The following is an 11,153-nucleotide window of genomic DNA, read 5'->3' as shown; positions in this document are numbered from 1 at the left end:
CAATGAAATAAAAGTGAATAATAAAGGTGGATACGGCTCATAACCGAGCTGATATGTTCATTAAGCCACCTTCGCACAACAAATTCCAACATTGTTCAGACTTGCTAAATGTCATGAGTTTGTGATTACTCGGTTGTGAGAGTATTCGTTGTGAGCCATACTCTGAGGTAGATGGGTAAACGTCTGTCATCTATGTGGGTTTATCGGGTACATCTATCTAATTGTTAGAGATGGAAGTGGGTCGTGCCTTGAGTCGCTCTACCGTGCATAAAGAAGAAAATGGCACGATTCAGACCCATGAAAGTGGGCTTCGTGTAGTGTAGTGTCGTGACGTGCCAGTCAAAAGAAAATGACGGCCTAGGCACGACACACAGCCCATGCGTGTTGTGTCGTGCTTGAGAGTGCTTTCACAATTCCTCCTCTTTAACCCAATTTCTTTATATTTTGAGCGTGCCTAAGGACGTCGTGCCCAGGCCTGGTCTTTTTTCTCTAACTTAGACTCTGGCCGGCGCACGACCCATAGCATACCGTGTGTGTGTCGTGCCAATTCCATGTCGTGTTAAAATAGGTCGTGCGCCGTGTTGGGGGCGTGCTAGCCCAACGGCCCGTGTGCCCACTTCCTTAATGCCTATTTGTTAGTTGAATAATGCCTTACTGCCTTGAATATGATAGTTGTCGTTTTGAACGAGACTATCAGAGGGTTCTAATTATGGGCTTACCATAATTCTGATTAGGTTTTCGGGGAGCTTTCTTATGTATACATCTGCTACATCTATCTCATTATGAGAGGATCCAAGTCAAGATGAAGATTTTTTTTACTAATGCCTTGAATCTGATAGTTGTCGCTTCGAACGACTATCAGGAGGTTTTGTTTATGGGCTTACCCTAATATTCATTAGGTTTTAGAGACTTTTTGTGATACCACGGTTTTATGAGTTTAGTTTACTCGGCCGAATAGGTGGAACTCGGCCGAGTAAGGTGTCGTGTGTTTTCTGGTCAGGTTACTGTCAAGGAACACTCAGCCGAGTAGTGTGATACTCGGCCGAGTAGCGCGTACTCGACTGAGTATCCGGTCTGATGGGATTAATTTCCGCGGTTTTGATTAAGGTGATTAGAGATTATAAATTACATTTTAACAGTTTACAAATCACTTTTACAAAACCTAACGACATTCATCATCTCTTTAATCAACCTAATCACTCTCAAGGCTATTGATCGATCGTGAGTCTACATTTCCGTTTTTTATCCCCATCTCGGTGGTAAGTCTCTAGTGCTTCGTAATCAGTTAGTATGTTGTCTTTTAGGGTTTTGCCTTAATGGTTTATTTGGGGAAAAGGGGGTTATTTGGTATGATTGTGACATAGGCATGCTTGTCTTTATTGCTAGGTGAAGGATTCGTAGAGGAACAGTTCTAGCTTCCGCTGTTTGCTTGTGATTTCGGATTCATAATAAGGTAGGGTTTCCCTACTCAGTTACCTGTTTAATTGATTTAAGACGATAATGATTGATGTATTGGCATGATTAGTATTGTTATTGAATTTGTGGTCCTTGGATGATTGGCTTGGTTGTTTGTTTGTCTATGGTTCGCGAGGTGCGCCCTCCTCCGAGTGGAGTCATCGGCGGGAATGGCTTCACGCCCTTGATTCGCCACTTGTGGTTCCCGTCACAAGGGGATGTGCACATTAATTGACATGGGTTATTCGCCCGTTGCGGTGGGCGGGGCTTAGGTGGGCAACGCTGCGGTCCCCCGCTGGCGATGAGGGTTACTTGTTGCGATGGGTAATCTGGCAGAGCTACACACTTAGGTTTGTAGTCGGTTACTGGTTACTAATGGAGTTTGGAGGATGGTTCTACAATTGGATTGGATTGGATTGTATTGGTTGTATTTGTGATTTCTTATCTTGATTATTCAGTGAAGTGACCACGTTTATGTTTTACAAAACTGTGGTGATCCATTCGGCGATGGTGAGCAGTAGATTGACAGATGATGATGTATAATAGCTGCGGGATCGAAGAAGGGAGTATCATCACCTAGAGTCTTAGCTTACGCTACCATGAGTCTTTAGATACTTTTGAGTTGGAATCGGTTTACGTTGCTTTACACTTTGGTTTTTGTTTTTGAGACATGTAATATGTTAACTTTATATACTTAATAATCTTTCTTTGATGGTCCCTTTTGATATACTTACCTCGGGCAACCGAGATGGTAGCACCTTTATATGCTATGGTGGTCCTTGGTTAGGCATCTTGGTATATAGGGGTGTTACAAAGTGGTATCAGAGCGATGATTTTGGAACCTCAAACCAATGAACAAATGAACATAGAGTGTCTAATTAAAATGAACCCGGGTAAGAGTTGTTTGGAACTACCGCAAAGGCTTGGGAGATGTCCTAAAACCGCATCTTGGCCCTTACAACTTTGAGCCGGTCACTATGGGGTGTCTTGGGAAGTCGTTACATGCGTTATATGTATTTCTTGTGAGATTGTTGGATGAATTGAAAGTATATGATTGCATGAATATGAGCATTGTAGATGATATGAGCATGATAGGTGTTATTATATGGATTTTGGCATGTTTAGTAATATGAATATGGAAAATGATATGCATATATAATGTTTAAGTGACGGGTTATAGTGTTTCTGGCATGGTTCGGCCGAGCGCGTGGTTACTCGACCGATTAAGGCCTACTCGGTCGAGTAGCCAGGCACTCGACCGAGTGTGGGTACGTAGATTTAAAACAGTAGCTACGATCCCCCGCTGGCGATGAATTGACATGGGTTATTCGCCCGTTGCGGTGGGCGGGGCTTAGGTGGGCAACACTGCGGTCCCCCGCTGGCGATGAGGGTTACTTGTTGCGATGGGTAATCTGGCAGAGCTACACACTTAGGTTTGTAGTCGGTTACTGGTTACTAATGGAGTTTGGAGGATGGTTCTACAATTGGATTGGATTGGATTGTATTGGTTGTATTTGTGATTTCTTATCTTGATTATTCAGTGAAGTGACCACGTTTATGTTTTACAAAACTGTGGTGATCCATTCGGCGATGGTGAGCAGTAGATTGACAGATGATGATGTATAATAGCTGCGGGATCGAAGAAGGGAGTATCATCACCTAGAGTCTTAGCTTCCGCTACCATGAGTCTTTAGATACTTTTGAGTTGGAATCGGTTTACGTTGCTTTACACTTTGGTTTTTGTTTTTGAGACATGTAATATGTTAACTTTATATACTTAAGAATCTTTCTTTGATGGTCCCTTTTGATATACTTACCTCGGGCAACCGAGATGGTAGCACCTTTATATGCTATGGTGGTCCTTGGTTAGGCATCTTGGTATATGGGGGTGTTACAAAGTGGTATCAGAGCGATGATTTTGGAACCTCAAACCAATGAACAAATGAACATAGAGTGTCTAATTAAAATGAACCCGGGTAAGAGTTGTTTGGAACTACCGCAAAGGCTTGGGAGATGTCCTAAAACCGCATCTTGGCCCTTACAACTTTGAGCCGGTCACTATGGGGTGTCTTGGGAAGTCGTTACATGCGTTATATGTATTTCTTGTGAGATTGTTGGATGAATTGAAAGTATATGATTGCATGAATATGAGCATTGTAGATGATATGAGCATGATAGGTGTTATTATATGGATTTTGGCATGTTTAGTAATATGAATATGGAAAATGATATGCATATATAATGTTTAAGTGACGGGTTATAGTGTTTCTGGCATGATTCGGCCGAGCGCGTGGTTACTCGACCGATTAAGGCCTACTCGGTCGAGTAGCCAGGCACTCGACCGAGTGTGGGTACGTAGATTTAAAACAGTAGCTACTAGTTATGACCACTCGGCCGAGTAAGAGGGGCACTTGACCGAGTGAGGCGTACTCGACCGGTTACCTTGAGTACTCGACCGAGTATGTTTTATGTGTTTTGGAGGTCAGCAACTGGAGAAGGATACTCGGCCGAGTAGTTTCAGTACTCGGCCGAGTAGTCCGTACTCGACCGAGTACTCCCACGTACTCGGTCGAGTACTTCTTTGGCGGATGATTTGTTTATTTTGAGCCGTAGGCTATGTGCTTACGTTTATCTTGGTTATATCAGCTCAAAATGCCGCCAAAGAGATCATCTGCGTAAATTCAGGAATCTGAGATGACTTTGGATGAGGTTGCCAGAATGATCGAGCAGCAAGAACTGCTCATGGAGGCACTCAAGAATGTGGGAAAAGGGGAAGGGAAACCGGTTGATGCATCCCGGCTAAGTACCACCATTTCTCACTTCAACCACACTACCTATGAGGGCACTGGTGAGCCAAAGCTGCTTGACAAATGGCACCGAGAGATGGAGAGTGTGCTAGAGGTAGTTAAGTGTCCGAAAGAGATTATTGTAGAACAGGGTGCGTTCTACCAAAGGGAGGATGCTGGGGTTTGGTGGCATAATGAGAAGGAAGGGGCATGGGCGTACTACAGGAATTTGGGGCAATCTGATATTCTATAGGCAGGATTCAAGAAGGTTATGAGAGATCACTTTGTTCCGGAGCACATTCGCCATAAGTTGAGAGCCGAGTTCGATTCCTTTCTATGGTTGATAGCATGACCGTCACAGAGTACTACCACCGGTTTGTTGAGCTGTCACGATACGCGGAGGATATGCAACTGAGTCAATGGAGTTTGGCTCTTCGTTTTGAGAAAGTGTTAGCACCGAAGATCATGGATAGGCTACCAACTGGGGTACTCAAGGATTTGAAAGAGGTTTATGCAAGGGCGGGGGACGCTGAGAGGCTAGTAGACTTGGCTAAGGAGGCTAAAGAAAAAGGTGCTGAAAAGAGAAAGGCTGAGAGTGAGGGTGGCAATCAGTCAAGCCATAAGAGGAGCAACTATAATCAGACTAGGACTTTTTCTAGAGGATCTAACTATGAAGGGGGATCTCGAGCTTGGGGAAGAGGAGGCGGTCGAAGTACTAGTGATAACTCTAATCTTACGTGTTTCAACTACGGTGGTACGGGTCACAAGAGGTATGCGCGTACGAGCGCTGCTAGAGGAGGATGAGGTTTTCCGAGGTCATACCAAGGGAACTTTTCACATTCTCCAAGTCAAAGTTTGGCTGGTAACAAACCAGCTGAGTCGTGGAATAATCATCGAAGGCAAAACAACAACAATGGCGGCTACAACCGCAATAATTGAGGGTCCTACCAGCGTCCATGTAATACTACGGTTTTCTGTATTGTTGGGTACTCTATCGAGTAAGGCTTACTCTGTCGAGTAAGTGAGTTTTGGTTACGAAGCAGTACACTGTCTGATGGGTACTCGATCGAGTAAGTGTGGCACTCGACCGAGTAGGGGTCATTCGATCGAGTAAGTGACTTACTCGATCGAGTAAGTGACTTACTCGATCGAGTAAGTCTGTTCTACGGGTTATTTTGCCGGGTTTTGTTAGCAATGCGAGAATGATATAAAAACACTTCCCAATTTCTTTTTCACTTTTTACTTTTTCTAAAATCTCACAAAACCTAAACAATGTTATGCCGCTTTCTTCTTCGCATTGCTATCAAATCCTAAGGGCTAGAGCTGCCAGATCGTTGTGTTCTTTATGCCGTTGAGTTCGGCGTACTGTGGATAAGATCCTTGTACAGTTTTATGTCTTTTCGTTGATTTTGATTGAAACCCTAATTGGGTATTTTGGAGGATTTTGGGAGTATGATGTGTATTAGATAGTAATTATATGATTATGTGGTTATAGGAGGTGATTTTGTAGAGGAGCAATTTTGAATTGCTGATTGTGACGGTTTTGGTGATTTGTTTATTCCAGGTAGGGTTTCTGTAACACCCCGATTTATAAAGGAGCCTCTAGCAAGACATTCCCTAATAAACCGGACTGTTACCATCTCGGTTTCCCGAGGTAGTGAATAACAAATTAAACTCCAAGGCAAATTACATAATTTCTTTAACTTAACTTTTTTACAAAACCTCATTTACATCAAATTACAAAGAGCTAACATAAATAAAAGTGAAAGTCTTCTAAATGATGATCTAGCTACTAAGTCTTCTGATCCAGTGTCTCACGCCCATCAAGCTCCCATCCTATCTCATAAACCTGTCAAGTCTGCTCCCCAATATTTGGATCGTCACAGGTGTTCACGAATACACAGGGTCAACCACGAGGTTGAGTAGTAGGGAATACAATGAAACAACAAAATATGATATGCATGCTCCTCCGTCACCTCCACCTCCATCTCAACTCATATCTCATAACCCGGAACGCCCAGCCATACCGATCCCCGACAGACTATCAATCGACCGTCGTCGATATACCACTCGCAATGAGGTTATCCAGGCGGTCTCCCGCAGAACCCGCCCGGGCCTTATCACAACATCACAACGTATTACAACCTCGTCACCACCACACTATCCTCCAACTCAAATGCACATGAAATGCTTAACAGTAAACAATGCAATGCGATATGTATACCATTGAACTGATCAATTATAAAATCATGCCAGCTACAAAATGTTGTGATAGCATACTCAATACGATCAACTCGATCAATCACAATCTAGTATATGAGTCATAGCATAAAGCAACAACCACGAAATAAGTCAACGTTCACAACTTGGTCATACGAAACACAACAAATCAACACCATTCAACAACAACGATAATAAGTCAAGTGTATTTCCCTACCTTTTCGCAATCCAAGCACGCACAAGCAATCAATCATGATCCTTCACATATCCATCACCTACATAACATAATTATGTATAATTACTACCTACTCAGTCAATTAATCATTCACATAACCTAGACTCATCGTAATTTAATAGGAATATCAAATTAAGGAACAAACACGACTTTCCCTGATTTTCCTGCACATGGCAGACTCGGTATAAAATGAATAACTAATTCCAGAAAATTCGAATTGATGCAAGGCCAATTGAATTGGAACCCCATGAGTCTTAGCTACAAATTATATCTAACATGTTTTTCTCAAATTCCAAACTTATCAAGGGTTTTCAGACTGATTTCCAAAAACTGACAGAAACCGTCGCATAAAAAGTATTGATTCATAAAACGAGTTTGACAAATGATTTTTAAGTAAAACCAACGCCTAACTCATCTAAACTATTTAAATTAAATATATGAAAAATACCCAGCACCAATTCAATATCTAAATTATGTTTTAGAAGTAATCTTTCAGCCTCTACTGATTCGCGGACTTTTTAGATAGACGTTCACAAATAATTTCTTCAGGAAAAACTACAAGGTGAAATGCTACCAATTTTCACAGGCATAAACTAGGCTTGGAATAAATATGAGTCTCTTCTTTAACTTTTTGCATCCCACGAATTTAAGACAGGTAAAACACTCAAACAACACAGACCAACGAATCTGTAATTTGCTGTAACTATTCTATTCATTTATCTCATACAATCTATAATCAAAACCCCCAAACCAATTTCTAGGGTTACAAAAATAATTCCAATACTACTATAATTATGCTAATAATTGAATAAAGAGGTAATAGGATAGTCTACTTACGAAATAGGATGAGAATAGGCTGAGAAATCGCCTCGCAATGCCTCACGCGGCTCCCTTCACACACGGCTCCCTCTTCTCTCTTTTCTCTCTTTTCTCATGGTTAAAGTGAATATGGTGGTAGGGAGATTAGGGTTTGGTTAGATGAGTTATACATATAGGATAGGTGCTATTAAGACGATACGGGCCTAGCCTAGTTAGATTAATTAAAACCCGAGTCACATAATTACCCGAGTCACAAATACACTACACGACCCAGCTGGTAACTCGGCCTAATATAATATCATATTAAAATACCGGGTATTACAGTCTACCCTCCTTAAAAGAAACTTCGTCCCGAAGTTTACCCTCTCTACCAACCAACGCAAACGAATTATGAAACGCATATACAAAAGTATGTAAGGCACCCGCCAAATTGAATATTAAACGCAGTATTACAGTTTCCCTACTCGGTTATTGATTACATGAGTTTGATGGTGAATTTTTATTGGTTGTTTACTGTTGTGGATCTTTATCATATTGGCAATTGTTGTATAATTTGTTCGGTTGTGTTTGTCTGTGGTTCGCGAGACGTGTCCTCAGCTGAGTGGAGTCACTTGCGGGAGTGGCTTCACGCCCTTGATTCACCCTCCGTGGAACCCGCCACATGAGGGGATGTGCACATTAAAGAACTTGGGTTTTCGCTCGGAATAGATGAGCGGGGATTTGGTGGGTACGACTGCGGTCCCCCACTGGCGGCGAGGAATATCTGTTGCGATGGGTATTCTGGCAGTACTACACACTTTAGTGTGTAGTCAGGTGTGCGGAGATTTGACGAAGTTGGGTGATCTGTGTGTTGTATCTTGTGTATATTATTTTGTGTAATTAGTAACTGACCCCGTTTAAATGTTTTGAAAACTGTGGTGATCCATTCGGGGATGGTGAGCTGTTATTAAGCATGTATGAGGTGGATTGCGCGAGGGATAGCTGGGATGGAGTCACCACGTGTCACTTAAGTCTTCCGCTGTGTCTTTGAACTCATTTTCATTTTGTTGGATTTGGTTTTGGAACATTTGTATTTCATTTAACAGTTTTGGAATTTTGATGATTGTAAACACTTAAACTCATTTACTTAATTAAGTACGTTCTTTATGGTCAATTTGATGTACATTGTCTCGGAAAACAGAGATGGTAGCACTTTCATGCATTAGGTGGTCTTGGTAAGGCATCTTGGTGTATTGGGGTGTTACAGTCCAAACAACAGTGTGATACGGAATTCGGTTGCCAAGCCTACCACTTCAGCAACCACGGTCTAGGATGGAGGCCAGAAGAATAGTAGGAAGCTTTTTTTTATGATGGGCAAGTAGCTTGATGAGGATGATGTTCATGTTGTTACTGATACTTTCTTTGTTCATAACACACTATCTTTTGTTCTGTTTTATTCAGGGGCAACCCACTCTTTTATGTCTAGGAGTCATGCCTTAGCTATGGGTCTAGGAGAGTATGAGTTGGTAAAATATAATGTGTTTATACCTTTGGTAGAGTCAGTGTCCTGTTCCAAGTTATATTGAGGGGTGTCCATGATCGTTGGGCAAGTAGACTTACCGCTCAATTTGTTAGATTTTCCTATGGATGGGTTTAAGGTTATTGTCGGGATGGACTAGTTGGGCAAGTATGAGGCTAAGATAGATTGTCGACAAAAGAGAGTGTCTTTAAAAGGGCCCAAGGGAGTTAAGGTGTCATATAGGGGGTTTGTGGTAAAACCTAAGATGAAGTTGATCGCGGTAATGACTTTAAAGTCATGTTTGAGGAATAAGTGTCATTTAGTCCTTTGTCATGTAAGGGATATGCGGGTAGGGGAGCCAACAACATCAGACATACCAGTGGTTGGGGAGTTTAGCGATGTTTTTCAAGATGAGATACCAGGGTTACCTCCTAAGAGGGACATTAACTTCAGTGTTGAACTCAAACCGGGAACGAGACCTATATCTAATGCACTGTACCGGATGAGGTCTAAAGAGTTGGAGGAGTTAAAGAAGCATCTGGATGAGTTGCTAGACAAGGGGTACATTCGACCTAGTGTATCACCTTGGGGTGCGCCAGTTTTGTTTGTGAAAAACTAGGATGTGAGTATGAGACTATGCATCGACTATAGATAGTTAAACTATGTCACCGCGAAGAACAAGTATCCTTTACCAAGGATTGATTATCTTTTCGACCAGCTGAGTGGTGAAATAGTGTTTTCTAAGATCGATTTGCGGTCGAGTTATCACTAGTTGAAGATAGCAGAGGAGGATATTTCAAAGACAGCTTTTCGGTCGCGGTATGGTCACTATGAATATGTGGTGTTGCTTTTTGGGTTGACTAATGCACCAATAGTATTCATGGATCTTATGAACCGGATCTTCAGTCCGTTCTTGGATAGGTTTGTGGTCGTCTTTATTGATGACATATTGGTCTACTCTAAGACTAAGAAGGAGCACGAGGAGCACCTAAGGTTCGTACTACAGACCTTACAAGATAATCACTTGTATGCCAAGTTATCTAAGTGTGAGTTCTAGTTGGAGAGGGTGGCTTTTCTGGGCCATGTGATCTCGAAAGAGGGTGTGTCGGTGGATCCTAGTAAAATTGTGGCAATTACAAACTGGGAAGCACCGAAGAGTGTCGTTGAGATTCGTAGTTTCTTGGGTTTAGCTGGCTACTATAGGAGGTTTGTTAACGACTTTTCTAAGATCGTCAGACCTATGACAGCTTTGATGAGGAAAGAGACTAGATTTCGTTGGGATGAGAGTTGTGAAACGGCGTTCCAAACATTAAAGGAGCGTTTGACCACAACTTCAATTCTAGCTCTACCTGAAGGAAATGAGAACTTTGAGGTATATACTGATGCTTCAAAGAATGGGTTGGGTTGGGTTGTGTCTTGATGCAAAAAGAGAAAGTTATCGCTTATGCTTCGCGGCAGCTGAAGCTGTACGAGGAGAACTATCCTACTCACGATTTGGAACTGAGTGCAGTGGTTTTTGCTCTAAAGATTCGGAGGCGATCACTCTATGGGGCGAAATTTAAGGTGTTTTCGGATCATAAGAGCTTGAAGTACATCTATACACAGAAAGAGTTGAACATGCACCAGAGACGATGGATGAAGTTGATTGGGGACTACGATATGGAAATCATCTATCATAACGAGAAGGCTAATGTGGTGGCGGATGCTTTGAGTAGGAAGAGTGTACATTCGTTGTGCACTGCTATTTCTTTGATGAAACTGAGGGATGAGATGACTATGACGGGGATCCATATGATTCGAAAGGGTGATGCCATCAGTGACTTAACTATCGAGCCTAATCTGTATGATGACATAGAGAGGAAACAGGAACTTGATCCCATGATTCAAGAGTGGAAGTCTAGGGTGGAGAGTGGTACAGTTTCAAGGTTTTCTATCCACAAATAAGGGAGTGTTCGTTTCGATGGGAGATGGTGTGTATCTAGTGACGTTGACTTGAAGAAGTTGATCACGAGGGAGGCTCATTACACTCCTTATTCAGTACATCCGGGTGGTGACAAGTTCTATAAGGACTTAAAGAAGACGTTTGGTGGTCTAATATGAAGAAAGATGTTGCTGAGTTCGTGGCTAGGTGCTTAACTTG

Source organism: Silene latifolia, chromosome 3, assembly GCF_048544455.1.
Source record: "Silene latifolia isolate original U9 population chromosome 3, ASM4854445v1, whole genome shotgun sequence".
Classification (NCBI taxonomy): Eukaryota; Viridiplantae; Streptophyta; class Magnoliopsida; order Caryophyllales; family Caryophyllaceae; genus Silene; species Silene latifolia.
Note: the sequence above shows the minus strand (reverse complement) of the source record.